Genomic DNA, 13,051 nt, shown 5'->3' on the forward strand with positions numbered 1-13,051 from the left:
TTGTGTTAATCGAACAAAATTTACTAGATGAGAAATATTCAAACTACAACATCTTAACTCATTCTTTGTGTTAATCGAACTAAATTTACTTTCACTATCTAACAATCATTAAAGAAGATGAAAATTTTCAAATTTATATTTAAGGATTAGTAAGAAGCATTTTGAATAATTTTGTTGAAAAGGGGGGGCATGTTAGCAAATTGCAAATTGCATGGAAGAAATAAGAAAGTGAGGGGAAGCGTAAGCATTAATTTGGGCTAACAACGTCCATATAAATCGGTCCCAATTCTATTCCATCAAAAAAGCGTCCCTCTTAAGGGTAGGGGACCGTTTGGCCTTTAATTTTTTTTTTTTTCTTTTTTCTTTTTATTGTAATAAATGAAAGATGAATATATTTTAATTTTAAGCAAATAATTAGAATTTATTTAAATTGAAGGCGAGTGTGTAATGGACCATCGCCGCTCGTCAGTTTTATTTAAATTTTAAAAAAGTGTCCCTCTTAAGGGTAGGGGATCGAAATAAATGAAAGATTAAAAAATAATAATAATAATAATTATTATTATTATTATTATTTTTTACAAAAAGGGATTTACAGCTACTGCCCCATAATTGCTCTCTGTCCATTCATTTATTCTGATACTGAAATCTATCCATCCATCTATCTATTTTAACAACTTCCTTCCATTATATATATATATATATATTTTTTTTTTTTCTCTTTCTTTTGAATTCCATGCATGGCATGCCATTTGGGTCTTGTCTCCTCACTGTTCAAATCCATCCAATACCAACGACTAAGGATATGAATAGTACAATGATTTCAAATCAATTATTGGATTTAAATCACTTCTAACTATTTGGGACGTTAGGTTAATTATTACAATCTGTAAATTAAAATAGTTTCTGTTTGTGGTGCATATTACATTGGTTTAAGTTATAATAATCTATGACCTGTGTACGGGGTATAGACTATTTTAGTTTTGTTATAAATGAGGAGAGAGTGTGATTATGAAATAGTAAATACTATAGATAATAAGGGGTTTCAAACAATTTTACCATCGACAATAATGATTTTCAAACAATTTTACTGTAGCCAAACGTGGATTATAATGATTGTAAACTTCAACTATTATAATAGGAGACTCAAACATCGAGTTGACTCTAATAACTTACTCACCCAAGACAAGTTTGGGGGATTCTTCGTTGAACTAAAAAAATGTAATAATATTTATTGTTGAAATTTTCATGTAAGTGGGTACACATTAATTATATTTTGAGTCCGCATTGTTGTGAACTCGAAGAGCACAACAAAAACATGGATACAAATAAAATATAATATTAAAATAAATGTAATACAATATAATAATAGCATAAATAAATATTAAAATAAATTAAACATAATATATGAATTAACAAAATAAAATAAATTAGCAAAATATGAAACAAGAAATTTCTCTAAAAATTTTCACTTTCTCCAATTTTCATGGAATTTGCCTAATGTGTATGTCTTCCAAAATCCACTAAATGCCACTATTTATAGAAAATCTAGCAAGTAAGAGGTAGATTATGTGGACACTAATAATGTGTAATGTTGAGACACATGAACAACACTTTGGAAAATGGAGGCATGACACATGGTCAATAGACATTAAGCACGAGTATCTAATAGGCATCTATTATCATAGTATTTATAATACTCCCCATTAAATGTCCATTATAACCTACTAGAAAAAAATATATATATTTCATGTAATCTGATACTCTTAAAAGTATATTTACTCCCCTCATGGAAATATCACTTAGTTCTCCGAGTCGCTACATTCCAATATTGTGCACCATTTTTTCAAAGGTTACGGTCGGTAATGATTTTGTAAATAAGTTTGCTATGTTATCCTTCAAACAAATTTGTTGTCCAGCGATGTCATCATTTTCTTCAAGATTATGAACGTAGAAAAGTTTTGATGAAATATATTTTGTTCTATCTCCTTTAATGTATCCTCATTTGATCTGGGATATGCATGTTGTGTTGTCTTCGTATAATTTTGTTTGAAGATTTTTACTAGAAGACAAATCACATGTTTCAAGAATGTACTGAGTCATTGATCTTAGTCATATACATTCTCAACTAACCTCGTGAATTGCAATAATTTCAGCATGATTTGAGAAAGTAGCTATTATAGTTTGTTTCACTGATCGTTATGATATAAAAATTTTTCTCCATGTACTAAGTAACTTGTTTAATATCTAGCTTGTGTGGGTTAGATAACTAACATGTATCTTCACAACCAACTAGATCATAATTAGATTTATTAGAATAAAATAAATCAATGTAAACTAATTCTCGAGTAAAACATATTATATCTTTAACTCTACTCCAATATCCTCCTTTTGGAGGAATATCATATATATATGTAACAAAATTACTAGAAAAATACTACAAAATGCATGTATAAACTTGTCAAGTTATATAAGTGCACTTATTTCTCAAAATTTATGGTTCTTCAGGACCTAACATTCTTCATCACCTTTATGAGATCAGACGATATATCATTTTCACATCGAGTGAATGAACCACTATAGGAGTCTTCAATGATGCACAAAACCCATAAAAGATCTTAGATGTATAAATTGATGTAATTCTATTTACTCCATGCTTTATTTACAAGCTAAGACAAAATTTATTATCTCAATTTCTTTCTTTAGAAATTCTATTGTCTTTAATATCTCTTCAGGAGTTTCTGCTCAAATCATCAAGATACAGTAAATCTCAGGTTGTGATTTCTTTCTAAAAGGATATAGACAAATAGGGTTATTTTTGTACCCTCATATCAACAAATATTGAATAAGACAATTATATTACATTCATTAGGAATATTTTATAAAAATCTGTATGATATATATATGATTCTCTAATATTTGAATTATAAGATTGTGGTACCTTTAATTCTTCAGGAATTTTCATAAATAAATATCATTATTAAGATATTCATATAAATGTGGTATGACTGCAACCGTAAGATATATATTAAACTTTTCATACACAATCAGATAAATTAAATATCTCATGGTATTGTATATCGACCATTAGAGAATATATTTTCTCATAATCAATACCAGTCTATTGCGAGAATTATTGTGGGATATGTCTCGCTTTATATCTCGTGATTTTACTTTATTTGTTTTATAAATACTCCACTTGTATCCCACATGTTTGACATTGTCTGATGTCTGGACTACTAGTCCTCACGATTTGAAAAATGAGTTTATTCATATTGGATTGTTTCTTTTCACATAAGTCAATCATTTCTATGTCGATATTTTTCATACTTACTTTCAAAAATATTATTGTGAGTAACATTGTATGCAAAAATGTTGTCAACTTATATGGTTCCATAATTTATTGAGATCTCATTATTATCCTCATTTACTTTAATATCCTTATAAGCACTCATATCTAGGATTTCTTTTAAAATATCCATATTATTAATGGAGTTATTTATTGGCTATTTCTTTTTCGAGGATTATTATCTTTGGAACCGAATGGTCTATCACGCTTCTAGCATATCCTAGACTCATTAGTCACAACTTATTGCATTTAATGGAACATTTGCAGTTGGTATATGTGACTTAGTCACTTTCTTAGCTTTTATAAATGCATTTGGTAACTTGTTTGCTATATTTGCAAATGAATTATTTTATGAACTTTAGGTTCACATTGATCTATACGGGGATCTAAATGAGACAATAACGATGCATTCCATGTAATTTCTTTTAAAAGTATTATAATAAAGTATTATGATTTATTACATAGACTTAAAAGTATGAAAATTAAAAAGATTAAGAAAAATTTGAAAATTATTTGTGAATGGTATGATATGTATATCTTGACGAGAAACGAGAAAATTATCTTCTAGTTTAACTTGGAAAGTAACTAAAATAAATATAAACTAAGTAATACAAACTAAAAATTAATTAAAAAAAAAGTTAACAATACCTTTTCAATAGAACGTTGTTGAGATATGAGAGTGAAAATTTAGGTTGAAAAACATATCTATGATAAAAAAAAAAAAAAAAAAAAACTCGCTGCTGATATATATATATATATAAGCAAGATTCAAACCCGTGCCCTTAACTATCAAAGTTATGCCCCTCTATATGCTGTACCGCACTCAAGACTTCTAAAAGAAAGTTGGTTTTTGTATATATTGTTAAATATTATTTAAATTTCATATTCAAAATATGATAAGTCGAGGAGGGAAAGTGCTCCCGACCTCTATGTGGTTCCGTCGATGAGTGTCCGTGATAGATATCTATTATGATTTATCGCGGTCTATCACTGATAGACATTTAACAATTTGTTATACTCAAAAATATTTTCAACAATATTATCATTTAAAATAATTACTCTAAATAATATATTAGCAGTTGAGTTATTTATTTTAATTGTAATTTATTTATTTAAATTAACCATACTTGAGTTTCAAGCTAAATTATTAAATTTAAATTTTTTATGGGGAAAACATGGTTACGAAATAAGGAAAGATCTCAGTATATAAAATATAAGAAAGTCTTTTCTTAGTGAAACCGAATGGAAAAAGACTTTTTATCTTGTACTCTTGAGATTAGGGGTGTTCAAAAAATAGGATAACCAACAAATTCGATCAATCCATACGATTTAGGTTGGGTTATTAATACATTTGAATCGAATGGGGTACAAATAAATGAAAACTTTATAAGTTGAGTAAGTTCATAGGTTCACAAAAAATAACCCGAGCCAACCCAAACTAACCGGAACTTATTATTAATATTAAAAAGTATGTTTTCTTTTCTTTTACTTTCCAATACAATTATATATACATATATTTATTTAAATTTTATTTAATTTCGTGATTTTTTATAGACTATTTATTATCTACCAATTATTTAAAATAATTTTTTAATTCCATGGAAACAATTTTTTCATAATATAATAAAAATCGATTTGCTAATCTTATTTCAATATGTGAAAATAATTAAATAAATTCTTTTACATGTTAACATGTTACTTATTTTTAAAACAAAAATTTAAATAATGACTTGAGTAACTTGAACCAATCAAATCTAAATATTTCATGGTTGGGTTCGGTCGGATCAGGTTGGGTTGTTTGGGTTGAAGAAATTTACAACTATTGGATTGAGTCTAAAAAATATTTTAACTCAACCCAACATAACCCACGAATACCCCTACTTGAGACCTAATACTCAGCCTTTTTTAGAACAACTATATCATTATGTCAAAATGTATTAATTTTAAATGGTCTGTCAATTATTTAATGCATATTCATAAGCACGAGTTTTTTTATTAATAATTTCACTCCGATATTCTTAATTATTACTGATTGACCTTTTATCAAATCTAAATTGGTTAAATGTGTGTTTGGGATGTTGAATTGAGTTTTGAAGTCTGAAGTTAATATATTAGAGTTAGGAAATCCGTATTTAGAGTGTAGAATTGTTTAGTCTGGAGTTAAGAAACATTAGAAGGTGGAAAGAGAAAGATGGGAAGATGAAATTTTTCGATAAATGGTTAAACTTTAATAGTGAACACTGTTGAAGTTGGTGGACTTAAATTATTTAATCCCGCTTCAGTCAAACATCCCCAAGACTATTTTTAACCTCTTGACCGTTAAACAATGTGAGACCCATAAGTTTAAATTTCACACATTACATGATTCAACAATATGTTGATGTAAAGACTAAAGTAAAAAGTAGGGAAAAAGAAAACAAAGTAGTAATAAGTGGGTTAATAATGAAAATAATGACCTCTCCACCAAAACTTTTTACCCTACCTACTCTTAGAATCATATCACCATTCATGATTATGATTGATTCACAAATCAAAACAATCAAACTACAACAACATTTCAATTTTTCAAAAGAGAAAAAAATATATCTTTAAAAAAAGTAAAACCATTCTCATGCAACAATTTTCCACCCGTGCGAAACGTCTTCAAGTGATACCCATGTGTAGATATATATATATATATTAAAAAGAGAGATGAAAGGATAATAATGGAAAGAGTGGGGATATATGAGCAAAATCCCAAAATTAAATTAGATTATGATGGGAAAAGAGGGGAAAAAAAGGAAAAAAAGGGGGGGGGGCCCAAATGTTATAATGGTGATAGTGTGTGTGGGGGATCTATTTGGATTAGAGGTGGAGTTGGAGGGGGACCATATTCATATGTTGGGACTATTTTTTTTTTTTCTTCTATAATAATATGTTTTTTTTTGTTTTTAAAAAAACATTTTATTTTATTTTGTTATTTTGTTTGGTTGTTGTTTTTGTTCTTGGATTGCCATATTTTGAAGTGGGTGGTACTGTTTATTTTGAATATTATGCTCTCCAGGTTTTATGCTCTTTATAAAAAAGTTATGAAAGGGCTCGACGTGATTGCACTAAGAACACTACTTGCCACCCACCAATGACCTTTTCATTATTTTTTTATACATTATAAATCTATTGTTTTATGTATTATACGTACATTAACATATTATATTCTCCATTCCCTTCTATGCTACGAAGAGAGTGATCGCGTATTTAAAAGTCGACATGTGAGATGGGTCTAAGCCCATTAACCCTAGAGGTTGATTATATGTATTAGAATATCTTGAACTTGTTTGTTGGCACTTCGAACAACCAACTACTTGGGTCTCGTTGACTGGTTAGCGAGTCGGAGTCCATGGGTGACATGCCTTGATGGGATTGCCCTCGAAACCTATTTAGAATTCATATTTAGTACATTTATTTATTTATAGTTATTTACGATTATAATCATAGGGTTTAGAGTAGTGCGCTATATAAACTTTCTAACCTTTAGAAGCGTTGTTTTGGTGTATTCAAAAAACTTTCTTTCTAATAATATTGTTCTCCCTTCGTCCCGTGGACGTAGTTAACATACCGTTAATGAACCACGTATATGTGTATATATATATATATATATATATATTTTTTACATTTTTGTATTATTTAATTTGTCTATTATGTAACAATATGCATGCCTCGGTGGCCCAAAGTCTTAAAGCGTACTCACAGGTCATGTCCCTCGCTGGATTAAGTATATTATCTTGGATTTCAGTAAAGATTGATTCATAAAATTTAGACCAAAATGTTATATATAAACAGAAGACGCATGCATGAGAGTATGTTATTCAAACTATTATGTGAGATCATCATGTGTATAAATTAGTTGATACATATGTGCAAAATTAAACTCATGTGTGTAAATATCTTTCATATTATAACGAGAGAAAGTTAAAATTGTCCATAAAGAATATTTGATAAACAGTGATCAACATTGGTTTCTTCGAAAATATATATATATATTTTTTTTATTATTACTTAAAAAGATAATAACCATATTAAACTAATGACATATTTGAGGGGAGACCGTGGTCTAATGTTTTTTCCCAAAATGTCAAATATAAAATGGTTAACGATACCATTAAAATCTCACATCATTTAAAGAAGAGTAAAAAAAAAAAAAAAAAAACTCAATCTAATAGTGAAATATCAGATCTAACATTACATCATACCAATTTATACAAAAAAAAAAAAAAGAAAAGAAAAGAAAAGAAAAAAAGACTTATTCCTAAAGAAAGTATTACAAGGTAAAAGAAACTATTAAAAAGCAATTTACATGTAATATAATTTTTTTTTTTTTTTCAAAAAACATAGACTTTTCAATATTTAAAAGTGTACTAAACGTAAACGAGTAGCATGAATTGAGAGAGAGATTTCATGAAAAGATAGTCTTTTTTGTTGCTAACTTTACACTACATACTTTAAAAGAGAAAACCAAAAATAAAGAACAAACTCCCTAAAGGAGCTAGCAAGCAACTTTGTGATTTATTATTATGATTTTAAAAATCAAAATATCATAAAAGAAAAGCATGGAAAGTGCACAAATTTAAAATTCGCTAAACAATAATTCACCAAATTAAATAGGCCATAGTACAGCAGACAATTTTGTAAAAGAAGATTATTATTGTTATTAATTTATTTGGTCTAAAAAGAAGAAATATAATAATAATAATAATACTAATTATGATTTATTATTTTTGCTTTTTTGAAGTATAAAAGTTGCAATTAGTAGCAGCAGAAGTTGTAGTTGTAAGGTTTAATAATAATGGGAGTGGATGACAATGATATATATAGTGCGAAAGGAAGGACCATTCCCATTCTTACTTCCACAATTGACATTTGGCAATTTTTTTTTTTTTTTTTTAATAATTATTATTAAAATTTTAATTTATTTTTTAAAATATCCAAATAAAAATATTTGTTGAATCTTTCTATTTTCAAATCTCTTTATAAAAGAAAGAGAATATTCCTCACCAAGTTCATGCTCTATTATTTATTATATGTAATGGGAGATAGATGCATGTGTGATGTGCAATAAACAAATATATAAAATTACCAAGGAAAAAAAAGTAGGATATTCAATTGTTCAAGAGAATGTAAGATTATCACAAATATAGAATTTGGTCACTATCGATTGTTATTAAAATTCAGAAAGTAATTCGTACAAGCTTCATTTGAATGCCCTTAATTAAACCATATGTATGGTAGATTTTGGAGTAATTGTTCGTAATTCCAATTAGTATCATTGTAAAAAATGATGAAGTTAATTTATCGATCTTGTTGAACTTTCCAAAGCTGCTATTATTCAAAACGGTATTCTCATAGTTGAGGAAGCAAGGATTTACCCTTATAGAGTTGAAACATGCTCGATGCTTTTATATATTTTATTTGAAGGAGGTTAAGTCGTTTCAACATCAAAATTTGTTTGTGGCACTTTTGAGTTTTATAATGATGAGGCAATCTAATCTAGATTTTTCTTTATGTCCACAAAATTGTAATTTTGTTGCTCACGACCTAACTTGTCATGTTCGAAGAAATCAATATCTCTAATATCTGGTTGGAAGATCATCCTTTCAATGAGTTGATGTACTGCGTGACTTGTAGGTTATTAACACTTTATGTGCTTGTTTTAATTTTATATTACTAAAAAAAATGGTAAATTTTATTTGGTTTTAAGTTTCAAAACGTGTACTTTTACTTTGAGTTTTGAACTTACTTTTTATATGGCCTTTAGATTTCTAGATGTTACATTACATGTGTTTGATCCACACTAACTTCATAAGTTAGAGTTAAATAACTTAATTTCAATGGTGTTTACTATTGACGATTGTATGTTTATCAAGAAACTTCATCTTACAACCATGCACCCCAAACAAAAACTTTTTCTTTAACAAGATACTAGAGGAATAAGGGATTTGGAGGTTGACTGAGGAACATCTCAACTAGGTCGCCACATGTTTAGCACCTTCATCATGTCTTATACCCAAAAATGATGCATTCATTCAAAAAGAAATATAGAGTTATATATAAACAGAGAGCTAAAGGCAAGCTCTATCCAAAATACAGATTTATTAACTTCAATATATTAACTTTCAATCTCATGATTCAACTCAATGCTCCAATCACTTCCTACATTTTTATCATTGAGTTTAAATTTCTATTTGATCCTAAGTTTAAAGATGAACATTTTTTTACCTAGAAATTTTCACTAACTTGCTTTTAATCGTGTGTGTTAATTTTGTATTAATTAATTAAAATTTTTAGTAATTATAATTAAATTAGTTCACATTAAATTTATCAATAGTAAAACTAACTAAGAAATTATCCATTAATTTATTTAAATAAAATAATTAAAAATTAATACCTGGGGTGTACATGGGTTGAGTTGGGTTGGGTTGGGTTGAGGGTGTTTTTGGACAAATTCGAAAATTCGGATTGGTTGAGTTGGCAACCCAAAGAATCCAAATAAAATTTCCAACCCAACCCAACCCAACCCTTCGGGTTATAACTTTTTTTTTCTTTTTAATTAAAAATATGTAAATTTATATACAACACATGACTAATAACTAAAATCTCATAAAATTCAAATGTTAAATAACAAGTATCTAAGATATTTATTGCAAACTTCAAATAAAGACAAATATCATAATAATTTAAAAAATATTTAAAATTCATAAATTGATTAATACAAAGTAATCAAATTTTAAATAAAGAGAAATACATATAGTATAATTTATTTATATATAGAATTTGGGTTGGGTTGGGTCAACCTATTTTTTTTTTTAGCCAACCCACAACCCAATCCAACCTAACAAATAGAAAAAAATTAACCAAACTCAACCCAAAAACAAAACTAATCCAACCCAATCATTATATATTTTGAGTTAGATAGTCTAGGTGTTCGGGTTGTCGGATTATTTGAACACCCCTATATCATACTAAAGATTAAAAGTGAACATAAATGAACATTTTGTAGTAAAAATGTAAAATCCTAAAGAATTCCTCTACCGAATAGATACTAAACTCAAAATTCATGAAGAAACCATCTGAACCTTAAATACTAAATAAAAACTGTTGAAAATAGAATCTTTGCCTTAGGAGTATTTTTGTCTTTTCATGTATACCCTAGGGTTTCATCTTTTTCTATTTAAATTGTAGCCTCTGGGCATTATTCAGTATCACATTATTATAATAAAGTTCTCTGCATCGTAGTTTTTTCTCCCTGTACTAGGGTTTTCCATGTAACAAGTGTGTGCCATTTTCTCTTCTCTTTACTTTTTGTAATGGTATCAGAGCGAGATGAAACTCTGACCATCATTGAGGAAAACCCAATAGAAGAATTGCAAGGGCCTTTTGGCACTACAACTACAGAAATCGAAGTTGTCATTCAAATAGCCAAGGAACGATATTTTCAGATGATGATGCCTCGGTTTCGGGAGATGATTGGATCAAGCTTCGGATCGCATGGGTCTGCTGCTTCCAACCCTAGTTAACTACACGAATAGGTCGAGTCCAAGCCGCTCGAAGACGATCAAAATACCCAGGTTCTTCCAGCGTTGATCCGCTCAGATCTGATCGGAGAAGGCTACGGATTTGCTTGGAGATGATCCAAGTCGCACGCTTCGGATGATCGGCTTCCTCCGACGCTGATCCTAGCCGACGGTGTTGACGCCCAGCCAAACGCACGCGATGCCCAGCAACCGGTGCTCAATGTTCCAACTGTCGAATGATGCCCAGCCGCACGCGATGAACGTAGTCAGACAGCCGGCGTTGATGCCCAGATTTGATACCTAGTTGTGTGAGTCTCCACCGATCCGAGCCACGAGCTTCGATCTCTCAATCCATGTTCTCAAGTCGTTGTCACATATGGCTGTCGGAATCGCTCACAATTCCTTCCAATCGAGCGATTCTAATTCTTTCCAGCCAAGCGAATCTGACTACATTCAGGAACAGTTGGCCCAGTTGTAGATTCAGATTAAACAGCAGAATGAGGCAATACAACAACAGATGGCCAGTCTTAGAGAGGTTCTTGGAACTACGTCAAATGGTCGGGGAGAAATCTCTAATTGCCTAACTTATTCAGAAAGCCCGGTAACTTATTTCCCTACTTTATCAACAACTCAATTATTTTTTGGGAATCCTGCTAGCTATATTGTAGAAGAGAAATTAAATGGCCATAATTATTTTTCATGGTCCCAATCTATGAGAATGACTCTCGAGGGTCGTCATAAGTTTGAGTATTTAACTGGCGAAATACCAAAACCTAGACAAGGCAACCCTCAGGAACGCGTATGGAAAAAAGAGGATTCTTTACTCCGATCTATGTTAATAGGGAGTATGGAAACCCAGATTGGAACACCCCTGCTGTATGCTGCTATTGCAAGGGATATTTGGGAGGCTATGAAGAAGTTGTACTCCTCACGACAAAATGGAGCTCGTCTGTATGTGCTCTGTAAACAAGTCCATGAATGTAAACAGGGGACCATGGACGTCACAGCTTACTTCAATAAACTGTCTGTGATTTGGCAAGAGATGGATTTATGTCGAGAGTTGAATTGGAGATGTCCGTGTGGAGGAGTTTTGCATTATGAGTCCGAAGAGACAGACCGGGTCTATGATTTTTTGGCAGGACTTAATCCAAAATTTGATGTTGTACGAAGTCGAATTCTGGGAACTCACCAGTACCCTCCTTGATAGATGTATGTTCTGAAATCCATCTTGAGGAAAAGAAGTCTAATGCCATGAACAATCTAGTAATTAAATCAACAAACTCTACTGCGTTTAAAGTGTCAGGAACTGACAAACAAAATGAAAAAGTACCTCCGGTCTGTGAACACTGTAAGAAGCCCTGGCACACTAAAGAGCAATGCTGGAATCTACATGGTCGTCCTCCAAATGGTAAAAGACGACAATCAAGACCTGGACGTGCATTAGCAAGTGAATCGACAGCTGGTCATCAATCACAGAATCAGGAGACGAGTCAGAATGGCTCTTGTACAGTGGGTGTCAGTGCAATCGCACAATCAGGTATGCATCACTCTTGTGGACTTGTTAGTATAAATGGTAGAAAACCATGGATTTTAGACTCATGAGCAACGGATTATCTAACGAGCATGTCCGACCAGTTCCTGTCTTATTACCCGAGTGCTGGGAATGAGAGGATCATGATCGCTGATGGATCCTTCGCCCCTGTGGTCGGGAAAGGCCGTTTGTCACCTTTTGAGGGTTTTTTTTTTTCTCCAAGACGTTTTATATGTGCCTAAAATTTCTTACAATTTGTTATCTGTCAGTAAGATTACCAGATATTTGAAATGTCGTGTTATCTTCTCACCCGATGCTGCTATTTTTTAGGATCTGAACTCGGAGATGACGATTGGCACTGCCTGGCATGATGTGGGGCTCTATTTCTTTACTGAAGATACCTCATCTAGGATTTGTGATAGGACTAGTTTATTGTCTTCCTGTTTTTCCAATTCTGAGACTGATTATATGTTATGACACTTTCGTCTCGGACATCCGAGTTTTCATTATATGAAATATTTATTTTCTCATCTATTTTATAATATTAATGTTTCTAACTTGAAATGTGATGTGTGGGTCCAAGCTAAACAACCTCACGTCTCGTTCAAACCCCAACCTTATAAGCCT

The sequence above is a fragment of the Benincasa hispida genome, chromosome 4 (genome assembly GCF_009727055.1).
Source record: "Benincasa hispida cultivar B227 chromosome 4, ASM972705v1, whole genome shotgun sequence".
Classification (NCBI taxonomy): Eukaryota; Viridiplantae; Streptophyta; class Magnoliopsida; order Cucurbitales; family Cucurbitaceae; genus Benincasa; species Benincasa hispida.